This window comes from Lepidothrix coronata, unplaced genomic scaffold (genome assembly GCF_001604755.1).
Source record: "Lepidothrix coronata isolate B3197 unplaced genomic scaffold, Lepidothrix_coronata-1.0 Scaffold171, whole genome shotgun sequence".
In the NCBI taxonomy this organism is placed as follows: domain Eukaryota; kingdom Metazoa; phylum Chordata; class Aves; order Passeriformes; family Pipridae; genus Lepidothrix; species Lepidothrix coronata.
The window spans coordinates 1,749,091-1,762,045 of NW_016690351.1; positions in this window are offsets into that span (position 1 = coordinate 1,749,091).

Below are 12,955 nucleotides of genomic sequence, written 5' to 3' on the forward strand. Positions count from 1 at the left end.
GACCACCCAAGATTTCATTTTTACATCAGTGTTCTGATGTCATGGATTGAAATTTATGTTTGTACAAAAGACCACAGGTAAGAAATAGGCATTTTTGGTGGCTTACCTGTCCTGCTTAGTTAGGTGTGGCTTCTCTCTTTCTTCTCTGTCCCAGTCAGCTGTAGCCTCTCTTCTGGCAAATTCCACCAAATTCCACTGACAAGTTACCTATGAACACGGACTCCTCACTCCACCTGCTGCAGCCCAGACATTGCACTGCTTTGCCTCTGGGGAACTCCAGTTATTTTCACAGCTGCCGTCACACATTTATATGTTTGGATGAGTACAGATAGCCAAGTTTCAAGTAGTCCATCTCTCAAAAGTTATTTATTGCAACATCCAAGTCCAAGGTAGTTTTCCTGTGCCTTGAACTGCTTGGGGAAATTGATGGTTTGGGGTGCTGTTGGTTCTCTGAGCAGATCCCAAGGTGCAGCAGGAAAGCAGCAGCCTGTGGGATTACTCTGGGAATTCTTTTATGTGTTAGCAGTGTAATGGGAATCCCTCTATCCTCCAACAAGATGTGGACTGTAGAATTCTGCATAACCTGTACAAAAGTACCAAAACACAACACGATGCAACATGTTCATTTCCGTCTTACTCAGTACACTTTAAGAGCTTCTCAAAGTCTGCATTTCTTCCAGGCTTTGTACATGTGGATCTCAATAAATAGTCTAATAAAATATTTCAACTATATTCATTTCACAGGCCAGGTTTGGGATTTAGAGGTGGGGAAAGGTCCTTCTTATTAAAAACCTGTATGCTTATATGTATGTATACATCCACATATATATGTGCATATGTGAAAAAGGTACACTCTAAAAATCAACTCCGTGTGCTTAACAGCCAGTATAGGGGAAAATAATGCCCTTAACCTACTGTGCTCTCTGAGCATCTCAGACTACTGTGAAAGGATGTTCACCATCAAGAGGTTCCTCTGCAGAAGAGGAAGATCAACTATTCTGGCAAAATTAGGTGAACGTGAAAAGAATCATACAATATGCTTAGCTGGAAAGGACCCACAAGAATTGTCGAAGTCCAACTCCTGGCCCTGCACAAGACAGTCCCAAAAGTCACACCATGTGCCTGAGAGCATTGTCCAAATGCTTCTTGGACTCTGTCAGGTTTGGTGCTGTGACCGCTTCCATGGGGAACATGTTCCAGTGCTCAAATACCCACTGGGTGAAGAACCTTTCCTAATATCCAATATCCAACTTAAACCTTCCCTGACACAGCTTGATGCCATTCCCTTGGGTCCTGCCAGTTGAAGGTAGCCAGCTGAAACTCTCAAGGAATTAAAGACACAGACATGATGTCATACTAATGGTATTGCCACCAAAATTCTGAAATACATTGTGAGAACCTAGATTTCAAATTTTGCCTGAAAATCAGCTTCTCTGGCATTGTAATATCTTAACACTGCCTCAGGTGGTAGACTCAGTGCAGTTTCAGGGAGAAAAGAGCTGCTTGCAGAATATAAACCATTTATTCAAAGAGATTGTGTTTATCATAGAGCTTGTGAAACAAGAGTGTCCCAGTGATCATTACCATGGCTGCAAGTAAATATTATCCTTTTCTTTCTCAGCCTAGTTCTGTCCTACATTCTTCATCCTCCCTACAAATAGCAGTGTGCTCTTCCTTTTATAAGGTTAATTGGATTTTCAGTAGTGCTGAAGTACTTGCAATCCAAAGAAGAAAATGACACTTTCTATAGCATGTACAACATTTAAAAAGTACTAGTCAACATTATTTTACTTGCAAATTGCTTCAGAAAATACCTTTATCCTCACATCAAATAACACTCCAGAAATAAAAATGGACATTTTACAAGCATTGAACAAAAAAAAGTCAGTTTGTATGACTACTTCATCTCCAAAGGAGAGTGAAGCAATGCAGTCAAGTCACACAACATCTACAACAGGGGCAAAACATGCTACATTCCTGGGGCCAGAGCCATCCTCAAAAACAGGAAGGCAAGACACCTGCATAAAAATCCTAGGCAAGAGGTTTGAGTTCCTCCTGGAGAGTGTGTCAGCAGCCAGCATAAGGGATACTCTTGGAAGATAATACGACAAAGCAAAACAGCAAACATTTGTCTTGACAATACTAAAGGGAGATGTGGCCCAAGAAGTTTCCTTTCTCAATGAAAAATAACCGCTCCCACTTTACTTGCTCTTTTTGCATCCTTCAAAACTTCCAGGAATCTGTTGCAATAAATATTCCCCATCTACTCCATCATCTGCCTGCACTGCCTTGTCTGCAAGACCAAGGCAGAACAAATATCCTTATGAAATTTTATATGGCAATTTTAACATAGAAAGTGAAGATGGGAAATGAGATCTGGGAGGCAAAGGTCACTCTCTGATGGCTTTTCTAAACCTGTGCTTTGCAAAGTCACAGATGAAATAATAACCACACAAGCTCTTGCAAGTTCTTATTAAGTAAGGATTAACAACCTGCTCACCAGGTATTCGGAAAAGTCAGTGGCATTGCCTTTGCAGCTTTTGAGTGCGAATTTACCAGGAATAAGCAACCCAGCTTATCAATTGCTTGTGTGATCTATACTCATTTAACCATTTAACCCAATACATGACAAAATTACCCTCCAGCCTGTATTAGTGCCTGACGCTCTCAGAAAGCTCAGGCAGATAAACACTCAAACAGCATGAGGGAGTACAAAAAACAGTAGTTCCATACATCTTCTACCCAATATCTACTGAATTTGTGTTTCAAGTCTGCACTCTGTTAGAAGACAACCTGTTATAAGATCTGGGTATTCTAATACTCAGAAAACAAAATCTAGATGAAAATAAAGACAAATTGCATCCCAAAAAGATCTCTCTACATAGCACTGAGTAAACTGTATGAGTAGGTACATTCCCACAGTAGCAATAGCCAGTTTCACAGACATCTGATGGTATTAACTCCAAACTGTCCACTTTCCTTAACATGTCCATGAAATGTATTTCCTTTTTGCACTTTTTATTTTTCCTCTCTCTTAGAAATTTATTTTATAAATTGCATCAAAGTTCTTCAGTTCAAATAAAAAACCCTGTTGCTTTTTCAAAAATAACATGAAGTTCACAAATCTGTGAATTGGACATCAAGTTCAATTCAATCAATTTCACAAAAAAACTCCCTGTGGCTTTTTCAAAAATAACATCAAGTTCACAAACACCAAACAAAGTTTACCAGGCTGATATTTCTGGGCTTAAAATGATAGTGAAGGAAGTATTCGGTGTCAAACAGAAGCAAGCTGTCTACCATGGGAAACTTTCATTTTCTTCTATATATATGACATACACAATTATACATATAATTTGACAGGTAGAAATATAAAATGTATCTAAATTCACTCAGTTGCCAAGAATATGGAAATTTTAAAGATCATTATCCTACAACTTTAAATAACAGAAATATAGTATTTGCATTTGTCTTTGCTTGCAAGGAAATAAACAGCCACAGTCCAGTTTGCTAAATTCCCATAACAGTGCTTTTTCAAGACAAACTAACTGAGCTCAGACAACAGAAACTTATTTTTCAGTATCATCTTGGTGATAAAACAAGCCATTAGAGAAGTATTTGTCTGCTTTCCTTTAATATCATGTCAGAAAAAAACACCACAACATGTTTGCCACAAAAAGGCAAAAACGATAAGAAATATCGTTTGTCTTAATATGCTAAACTGTGGATCAAAATCCTTTTTAAAGAGCTGGACAAATGCAAAAATTATATCTTTATGCTCAGGAGAAATTTTGTTTCCATGGATAATATCAACAAACAAATTTTCAAAACCGAAAGAGCAGACATATGCCCTGATGGGGAAGGATGTACTGAAAAAAAGGGGAAAAAAATATTGTCAGTATTTTAGTCGGACATACTACAATGTAATTATATTTTGTTGAGGAAGCCTTCAAATCTCACACTGCATCCGTTGTTATGCTCTTCAAATCCACCTGAATGAACTTAGCAGATATCAGTGCGCAAGGGATTCACCTTCTTTGCAAATCTAGCTGCTTGCTCAGTAACTAAGTGCTAATTACAGCTAAAAATTTACAAAAATAACTTCAAAGAGAGTCAATCAAAATTTCTGACATAATAGCCTAGGGTAACACTGAATAGATTTGTATTTAAATTGGTTATTAGCTCTAGATATTAGCTCTAGCAGTGTTGCTACGCAGAAAAATCTGTCCTCTACTTTTCAGCTTGTATCCACTTTACAAGGCAGAACATCACTCGTAAGGGGATGTGATGCAAGTGCTAACCTGTAAGTATCTGCACTGATTTGAAACTCCTTCATCTCTCCTGTGGTGATGTTTTCACTTTTGTGTCATGAATTCCTTTCATTGATGTAAGCGAGGTTTGTGAAGATTGTGCGATGAATTTAATGATAATTCTAGACCTAGCCAGGTCTTCTTAATAAACAGTTCAAATACCGAGACCATCCTTTCTCATAGAATTTATTTTGACTTGCAAAAGTTTTCTCTATTAGAAATGATCACTTAGTGGTCACAAGTGCTGTACAATCAAAAAAATCACAGAAAAGGCATCTGGAAAAACTTGCACAGTGGTCCATGTCCTGCTCAAGAACGTGGCACATTCTCATGCCATGTTCCATACAGCAACAACAGCAGACACAACCAAGGCATCAGCCAAATTAGCAAAACATACCAGAGACCTCACAGTTTCCATAACATTATAGGCATGATGTCAGCCTGGCTCTAGTGGTAAATCACTGACTAACTCATCCTTGGCATCTGTAGAGACAGACTCAGCTATAGCACACAAAGTTGTGTGCTATTTGTGTACAAATACGGAAACATCACTAAGATGCACAAAAGATCTGAGGAAAAAATATTTACAAAAGATGTGTGGGGAAAACAGCTTATGTTGGCATAAATGGCAAAGTATCACTGGACTACCAAATGCTGACATTGTAGTCCAAGACAATTAGTAAAAACAAAATACCTACCAGTCTTTGACAGCATTTATGCAAGCAAAATAATTACTGCAGGGCCAGTAACTTGATAGGAGGGTTCAAAGTTGGAATGTCCATAAAAATGTGTTAGTCATTGCAACAAAGCCTTATGACATACCAAGGATTTTACTCAAAACAGATTATATTTAATAACTAACATTTCAGAAACAATCATTCTTTGCACAAACTATTTTTTCTTTCACTTACATTACAAATGACTCCCCTCCACCCACATTCCTCAGCTAAGGATGAAACATGTCAGTTATACAGATGAGTAAACTGAATCACAGAGCTGACAAGTTTGACTTGTTTCTTAGAGATACAGATTTAAATAAAAAAATCCTTCTCTGAAAAAAATGGATTTCCACCACAGAAGTAGGGTGGTTCTTGATCAGCAATGCAACGGCATGGCCAGTTACAGGATGAAGAAGTTTTCAGTTATTTTTTCTGTCTGAAAAAGATGTTCCCTCTGGAGACCTCACCATCATACAGAAAAATGAGAATCACAGCCCTTTCCTGTGCGAGGCAAATCATCAAAAGTGATACAGGTCTCAAGATACTTGTTCAACCCTCAGCCTCTCACAACTCAAATATTCTGACATCTGAATGCACACATCTCCTTAAGAGAGAAATGTCATTCTCCTGAGCAACCACATGCAGAATCCAAAATGGAGAAAATTAACAAAAAAAACAACCAAACAAACTTGGGGTACTGAAAGGAAAACAGAGGCTGTACTGCACTGTAGCAATGCTACAGCAATAAGGTATCATGGCCTTAAGCAATAAGGTATCATGGCCATAAACATGCCATGGAAACTTCTCAAGGAAAACAAGTCTGATCTCTTCGTAGTAGGAGAGAATATCAGGGAGGAGAACTAAGAGCTCAATAATTAAAGCTGAGCATGGGCTGTTGCTTAAGAAAGGAGTTTCAAAGCTAAGCCTATGTACCTCCAAACTTCAGGCACATTGCAAACGTACCCCTGCCAGTTCTAACTGCCCTGCTCAAGTCCTGGTGCCGCCAAGGCAGCACTAAGCTCAACATAGGATCATTAATCCTCAAACACGGGCCCAACCTCATTCTCTAGTAAAAACTAGGCACGCATGGTTGTAAAAGAAGTGGCACATATGTGAAGCCATTAAGTCAAAGTAGTCCTGAGACTGGAACATGCAGGAAAAAAACTCAACCTGACAGTATGTAAATTGTACTGGTGCAAAAAACCCATTATTCTTATTTTTCATCCTATTCACTATGAGCAAGGCTGTTTACTATTGAGCTGCAAATATTGCAGAAGAAATGTGACTTCCCAGTTTTTTAAATATGTAAACCCCAAGCTGGAAATCAAATTGAACCTTTGTACAAAGCTATACAACTTCAATGGAACTACATCTGCTTATTTTTAGAGCTGAAAATAGTCCACTACAGTTTCCGCCCTTGAAAAGTGCTGTCCTGTGATTGCTTTCAGAGGAGTTGCATGGTTTAGGCAGGCACTGCAAATTTATTTTCAGCCAAGATGATGGAAAATAACCACACTCATTTAGTTAGTCAGTTCTATTGCTAAAAGTGACAGAAATCTTTCTTCTTTACTGAGCTCCTCTTATTTCAGAGGAAACTGAGGATGCTACAGCTGGGCAAGCCTCTGCAGCTACATGAATGTCACAGGTTGTTCTGTATCCCAGGAATACAGCAACAGTCACTTCAGCTTGTTTATTCCCATACACAACTTCTGTGCTTCATGTGACACAAGGCAATACTTGATGGCACAGTGAATGATCACAAATATTCATAGTACAAATAAATATACCTAATACTATGCTGCATATGACAGGTACATATGTTTCCTCCTACAATTTAGTCAGCTTGGCTGCTCACATGAAGCATAAAGATGGGGTAAATCCATTCATTCTCTTTTGACAGAAGAGCAAGATAAACAGTTCTACCAAGGCAGATTAACTCTTTTTTTACCCATGATGTCTCAAAAGAATATCTATTTGCAAGAAGATGTGGGGATTTTAACTTTAAAAGACTGTTATGAATGCTCCGTTTATTTATTAGCAAAAGCATTGCTTCCTATGATCTTGTCTTCCCATGTAAATAAAGTGCAGTTCAAAATGCAGTTGTTTTCTATTCAGTGGTTTTTTTTGCATTCTGTGGAAGAGAGGCGAACTTCATCTGCTCCCAGTAAGTTCAGTGTACAACTAACTACTAATATCTGAGTTCTGAACACAATAAGAACAAATGCAAATTACAAAAAGGATTAAAATATGACATAAGACAGTAGTTACTCTCATGACTGTTGCATAATTCCATATGGCTTGGAAACAGCATCAACAAAGGAATTGTGCCTAAGGAAGCAGTCCACATTTGCAAATAAAACCAGTTGTCAACACTGGCAGTTACACCCACCGCTGGCAATTACATATTCAATAAGAAAGAGCAAGGAAACCTCTAGTGAACACCTAAATAAACTAATATGTTAGGTAGTGTAAGGGGGGAAGCGGCAGGCCCACTAAGTCCCTAAAGGTTGAACCCCTAGACAAACATAATATATTGGATGGCATAAGACTGTTCCCGTGAGAACAGAGAAGCTAATAGACCATTCCAATGAACAGTGCAACCTTGAGAAGCTGAGAGTTAACTGGAAAGGCGATAAGTAGGTTTAGGGAGGATAAAATGTACAAGGACAAGAATGTTGGCTGTGTTCATGGTGCAGGTGCATAGTGCTGGTGTTTTGTAGAAATTATGTTATTTACAGAAAGTGTGTGAGAAAATGTTGGCTAGCTGTCCCAATAAAGGATGCTGCTGCGCTGATGCAGCAGACAACTCTTGTCTCAACTCTGTCTGTGTGTGTGTGTGCTTTTCTATCAACCAAACCTAACTACTACGATAGATACCCCGTGACATATGGTGCCCCGTGGAGGCCCAAGAAATGACGATGAGTAGTGCCCATGTCATGTGGGGTATCACGACTGAAGGCAGCTGAACTGCGGGGTGAGGCGCAGTGAGGTTTGGGGCTCAGGAAGCTGATAGCGGCGAGGGCTGCCGCAAAGGATCCGGATCCGTTGTTTCTGACACCTGGAAAGCACGAGTGTATCTCCCACACTTGGAAGGCACAGGTGACCTGGAAGGCACAAGTGTATCTGTCACTTGGAAGGCACAGGTGAGCTCCTGAGAACTTTTTCTAGGTACTATGGGGCAGACCATGAGTGCGGATGAAAGGCATGTGTTTGCTGCTTGGAATGCTTTATTACGGCATCGTGATATTAAACACGACGATACTAAGTCGTTTGTTGCTTTGGTGCCGTCGGGCTGGGCGAGAGGCTGCGGTTCCTACTGCTTTTAGTATTTCTACGTGAGAGGACATTGGCAGAGCGCTGCTAGATGCCATCGCGGAGGGAAATCGTGGAGGGGCTGGCTCCTACTCGGAAATTAGTGCTTTCCACCCTCAAGGACTGGCAGACTGAACTACAGCACCAGAACAGTCCCGGGACGACGGCGGGGGACGACCTTGCGGACTCTTTGATTGAATTCCACCTTAAGGAGCCTTCTCCTTCTCTGAGCGGTGCCACGGGGCTGCAGCTGCAGCGGCGGCCGCGAGTCCTTACGGCACGCCTGCGCCGGCGGGTCCGTGCGCGGTGCCTGCAGCGGCGGCCGCGGGCCCCTGCAGCACGCCTTCACCGGCAGCGGCGGGTCCGTGTGGAACGCCTGCGGCGGCGGCCGCTCCCCCGTGCAGTGTGCCTGCAGCGGCGCCGGCCCCGGGCGGCAGTGCGCTGACGGCGGCAATGGCTCCGGGCGGCCCGGCGGGGCGGGCCCTCTCCCTTCCTCAGCAACTCTACTCTTGCGGCAGGTGCTTCCCCTGTTAACCCTCCTCCCCCGTGCAGTGTGCCTGCAGCGGCGCCGACCCCGGGCGGCGGCGGGCTGGCAGCGGCCGTGGCTCCGGTCGGCGCGGCGGGGGGGCCATCTTTCCTACTCAGCAATTCTACCCTTGAGGCGGGTGTGTCCCCTGTTAAACCCCCCCTTAGGAAATATCCATCTGTGGCTGTTTCTCCACCTCCTATACAGTATCCTTCCCCGGCAGAGCAATTAGCTAAAATGCAATGTACGGAGAGCAACGACAATTCGCCTCCTTTTATTGACTTTTCCAAAAATGAACCCAACCCCTATCCCCCGCGACAGTAGTGGATCTGGAGGGGGGTGGAAACAGTGTTGGCATTGGGCAAGGATAAAACCAACAGACTAATGAATCCTCAGACATGAAACCACACTGAGTGTACACTTCATCCAGTGTGTATCTGCAGAGGTGCATGTCCAGTGTACCCCATCACTCAGCTGTCAAGAAGGTAAAGAAACACAAGGTGGAAAGGTTTTCAGAGCTGAAGACAAAACAGCTAAAATTTCACCTGAGTACAAACTGAAGGCTAGCATAGCCTTTGGATATTGAGATGGTCAAGACAGAGAAAGAAATAGTAGACTGAAGTCTTGACATGAATAAAATGCATTTGCAATAAATTGATGCTGCAGTCCTCTCAAGGCATTTTTCCAGTCTGAATTCGGCATAGATTAAGTCTGAGGTAGAATGCCCCTTGCATGAGCCAAAAACTAAGCATTTTTTGGTTTGGGTTGGGTTCTTTTCCAGGTTATCTTCTGACTCATACAAGAACTCTAAATTATGTGGATAGTTTGTAAATAACTGAGAATACAAAATAAATTTACGGACAGTGAAGGTGTGGATAATAACCTTAAGTAATAGCTTATATGTTCCTACTCAAGCGCAGTCAGAGCCAAAACTTTTAATGATATTTGCTCCAAGCTTCAGTATAATCAAGATACAGCGGGGTTTTTCTTACAAATTTTGGTATGGTGACTTTTAACATAAAGTACGTAAGTGGCAACAGCTTTTTATGCTCATCTCTAAGATGTACTTATTGCAATTATTACATTACCATGTTTAACATAAGAACATTACATTACTGTGTTTAACAGTTGCGGTGTGAAGACTGCAAGACTGTAAACAGTGAAAATCCAGAAAATACATTCCAAAATTCATGATCAAACTGCTAAAATGCCAGACAAACAAGTAGCCAGTAATGAATTGTTACTGACAGAAATTTTGCTTTTCATCACTCAAGTTTTTATCAGGCAGGTGATTCTAAATTACAAGAACAATGTTTCTCATCTCTGAATACAAAGTTCAGTTCTCTTACTGAAAGGTGAACTTTGAAAGCATTTGTGCAGGTGGGCACCAAAAGAAAGAAAATTTTCATTTGATAAAATTTTATTTTGTTTGTAGAAACACATAAGTCTGTTTAGTGAAAAAGAGACAGAAGCAGCCAAGTCTCCATCATCATGTTCTTTCCCTTGAATAAAATAAATTAATAAAAAATACACAACAAAAACCATCACAAACATACAGGAAAACAAAATACGCATTTCAGCAGTATTAGGCCTGAAAATACCCTGCTGAAGTTTTATGACTGTATCATTACAATTGTTCTTGACAGTTGGACTTGACAATAGAATTGCGTAGACTTTATCACGTTGCTAGTGCACACAGGCAGACTTGTAGGACCAGCCGTGATGCTTGGACTGCTGTGCTTGTCCTTCTTTGCTCCACCAGCTGCAGTGACACTGACATTCACACCCTGCAGGAGCATGTTGCCAATGAGCTTGCTCCTGGCAGGTCACAGCAATCTCTTGAGCATGTGCTTCTGAAGCTAAGGGATCATTTATTCTAATATTTAAAATATAAAGTTAAAACATCAAAGCAGAACTGGACAGGGATCCTTTCAACACCTTTCTGTGCCACACCTTGTCTTAAGAGAGTGAATGATGTACTAATGTGGTTTGTTTCCTTTCCTCCCTTTCACCTGAGCTGAATGTGCTATTTCTAGCATTCTTGCATATGGAAGTAGTCATAAGTGACAGAAGTAATATAAAATTTAAAAAATCAAATTTGAAGTAATGAAGTACTCAAACTTTACCATGCTGTCTAAATGAGCTTTCTTCAGAAGCCCAGCCATCTTCCCAGTTCTTCAGGGACGAGGGAAGATATGACTGACTCATTCTCCAAACCATTTGTGCCTCCTTGGGTAACAGAATAATAGTGTAATACTGAAAACAACCAGCAAATCTACACTAAATGCGAGGTATCAGCTTGACGATTTCTGTGTTTCTTTAGAAAAACTGTTCCGTGAACACAGTAAATCCAGTAATAGGAACAGTTTCAACAGAGCACCTCTCACTATCATAGCATGCAATGTTTCTGTGAAATAAAGAGAGCTCCTACAGTCTCTAGTTGTTCTACTGATACACTGTTCTTGGTTTTGAAGCCTCAGATAACTACCAAAAGATTAATATTGTCATAATATTTTTAAAGGGCTAATGGAATCACCTGAGATATGGATGGATTAATCCAAACATCAGTGCAGACCAAAGTAGAAGATGTTGAAGCATTAAAAGGTATTAACACCACAAATAGGAATCACAGAAATGGCACCAAATACTGCAGGTGTACTCCTTAATTCAATCATCAGTCTTATGACAAACCGAATACAACATCATTAGACTTTTGACAAGTACTGTACAGTACCACCTGGCATTTTTGTTAAAGTAGAATGATGCTAGTATTTTAGCAGAAAGGAAACACAAAAGACTTGAAGCCAAAGGTAGGTAAAGTCACTCTAGGATAAACACATGCATTTAAAGTGGGGGTAATTAACTACTGGGACAACCTAGCTAAGGGCATGACAGGGTCACTGTCACTTGGCATGTTTAACATGGAAATGAGATCCCTGGAGATGGAATTGCAGAGTTGTGGGCCAATGCAGGCAAACACACTACCAGTGGTCTTCTCTTTTGTGTAGAAAACAATGTAGTTTGACTAATTCTGCTCATGGCAGCTGCAGCAGAGTAACTCAAAGAGATTTCTGTATTTCTCTCTTGGTTTGAGCACATTTTGTCTGACAAAAGGCTGGTATAAACTCTGGGTCCTAAATGACATATGTAATTTAATAATTACTGCAGAAAGCCTAACTCAAATTAATTTTGTTGTTGAGACTGTACAACATGTTGATGATTGACAGACCAAATAAACAAGAACTACTACTGATAAAACAGGGTCAAATCAATTAGAGTATTCCAAACCAGGATTCAGATACTCCACTGGGATAGGGTAAAAAGTCCAGAGGAGAATCAGCTTTAAATAAGGTTAAAGAAACTGAAGCTCTATCATAGTCCTTGCCATAGATGCACTGAGCCAGAGAGAGGTGACACTACTTGGAATCTGGACTGGCAACCAGCAAAACCACCATAAAAACCCGCCCTGTTTATAGAAAATAATCACATAACTGTCCTTTATGTCTCGGTTCAGCAAAAATACAATTCTTTGATATGAAGATTTTGGAACTGAAGTATGGAGAAAGTTTAGAATTGTTTATTATCAAAGGTGTAAAATACTGAAAATTTAAAAGACCATCAATGGCCTCATTATCAAAATATGAGAGCTGCAAGAATAAGCTTTAATGGTAACATAGAATTAGAATCCATTATAAAACCAGAGGGTTGGGTATTCTAAATATGAATCAGATGACCCTCAGAGTCATTAACAGAGGTGAAATGAAATCCAGTAATACATAGTCTAGCAACTGTGGATTAATCAATAATAAATATGATATTAGAAAATGCTTCTAAATTTGAAGAATGATAACAAAGGAAGGATCTGAATGCAATAGTCATGAAAATTATAAACTGCCAGTATAACAGGATTGAAAAAGGAAAATATGATCTTCTGAAGTACCAGGAGAAGTATTTCTAGTAAAAGAATAGCAACACCAAGTGTCAATTTAATGCCAGCCCTAACAACTCATGTTGAGATAAAGATGAATTTGATACAGATGAAAAACATACAGATTGACATGGGGAACGGGGAACACAGCACATGACGG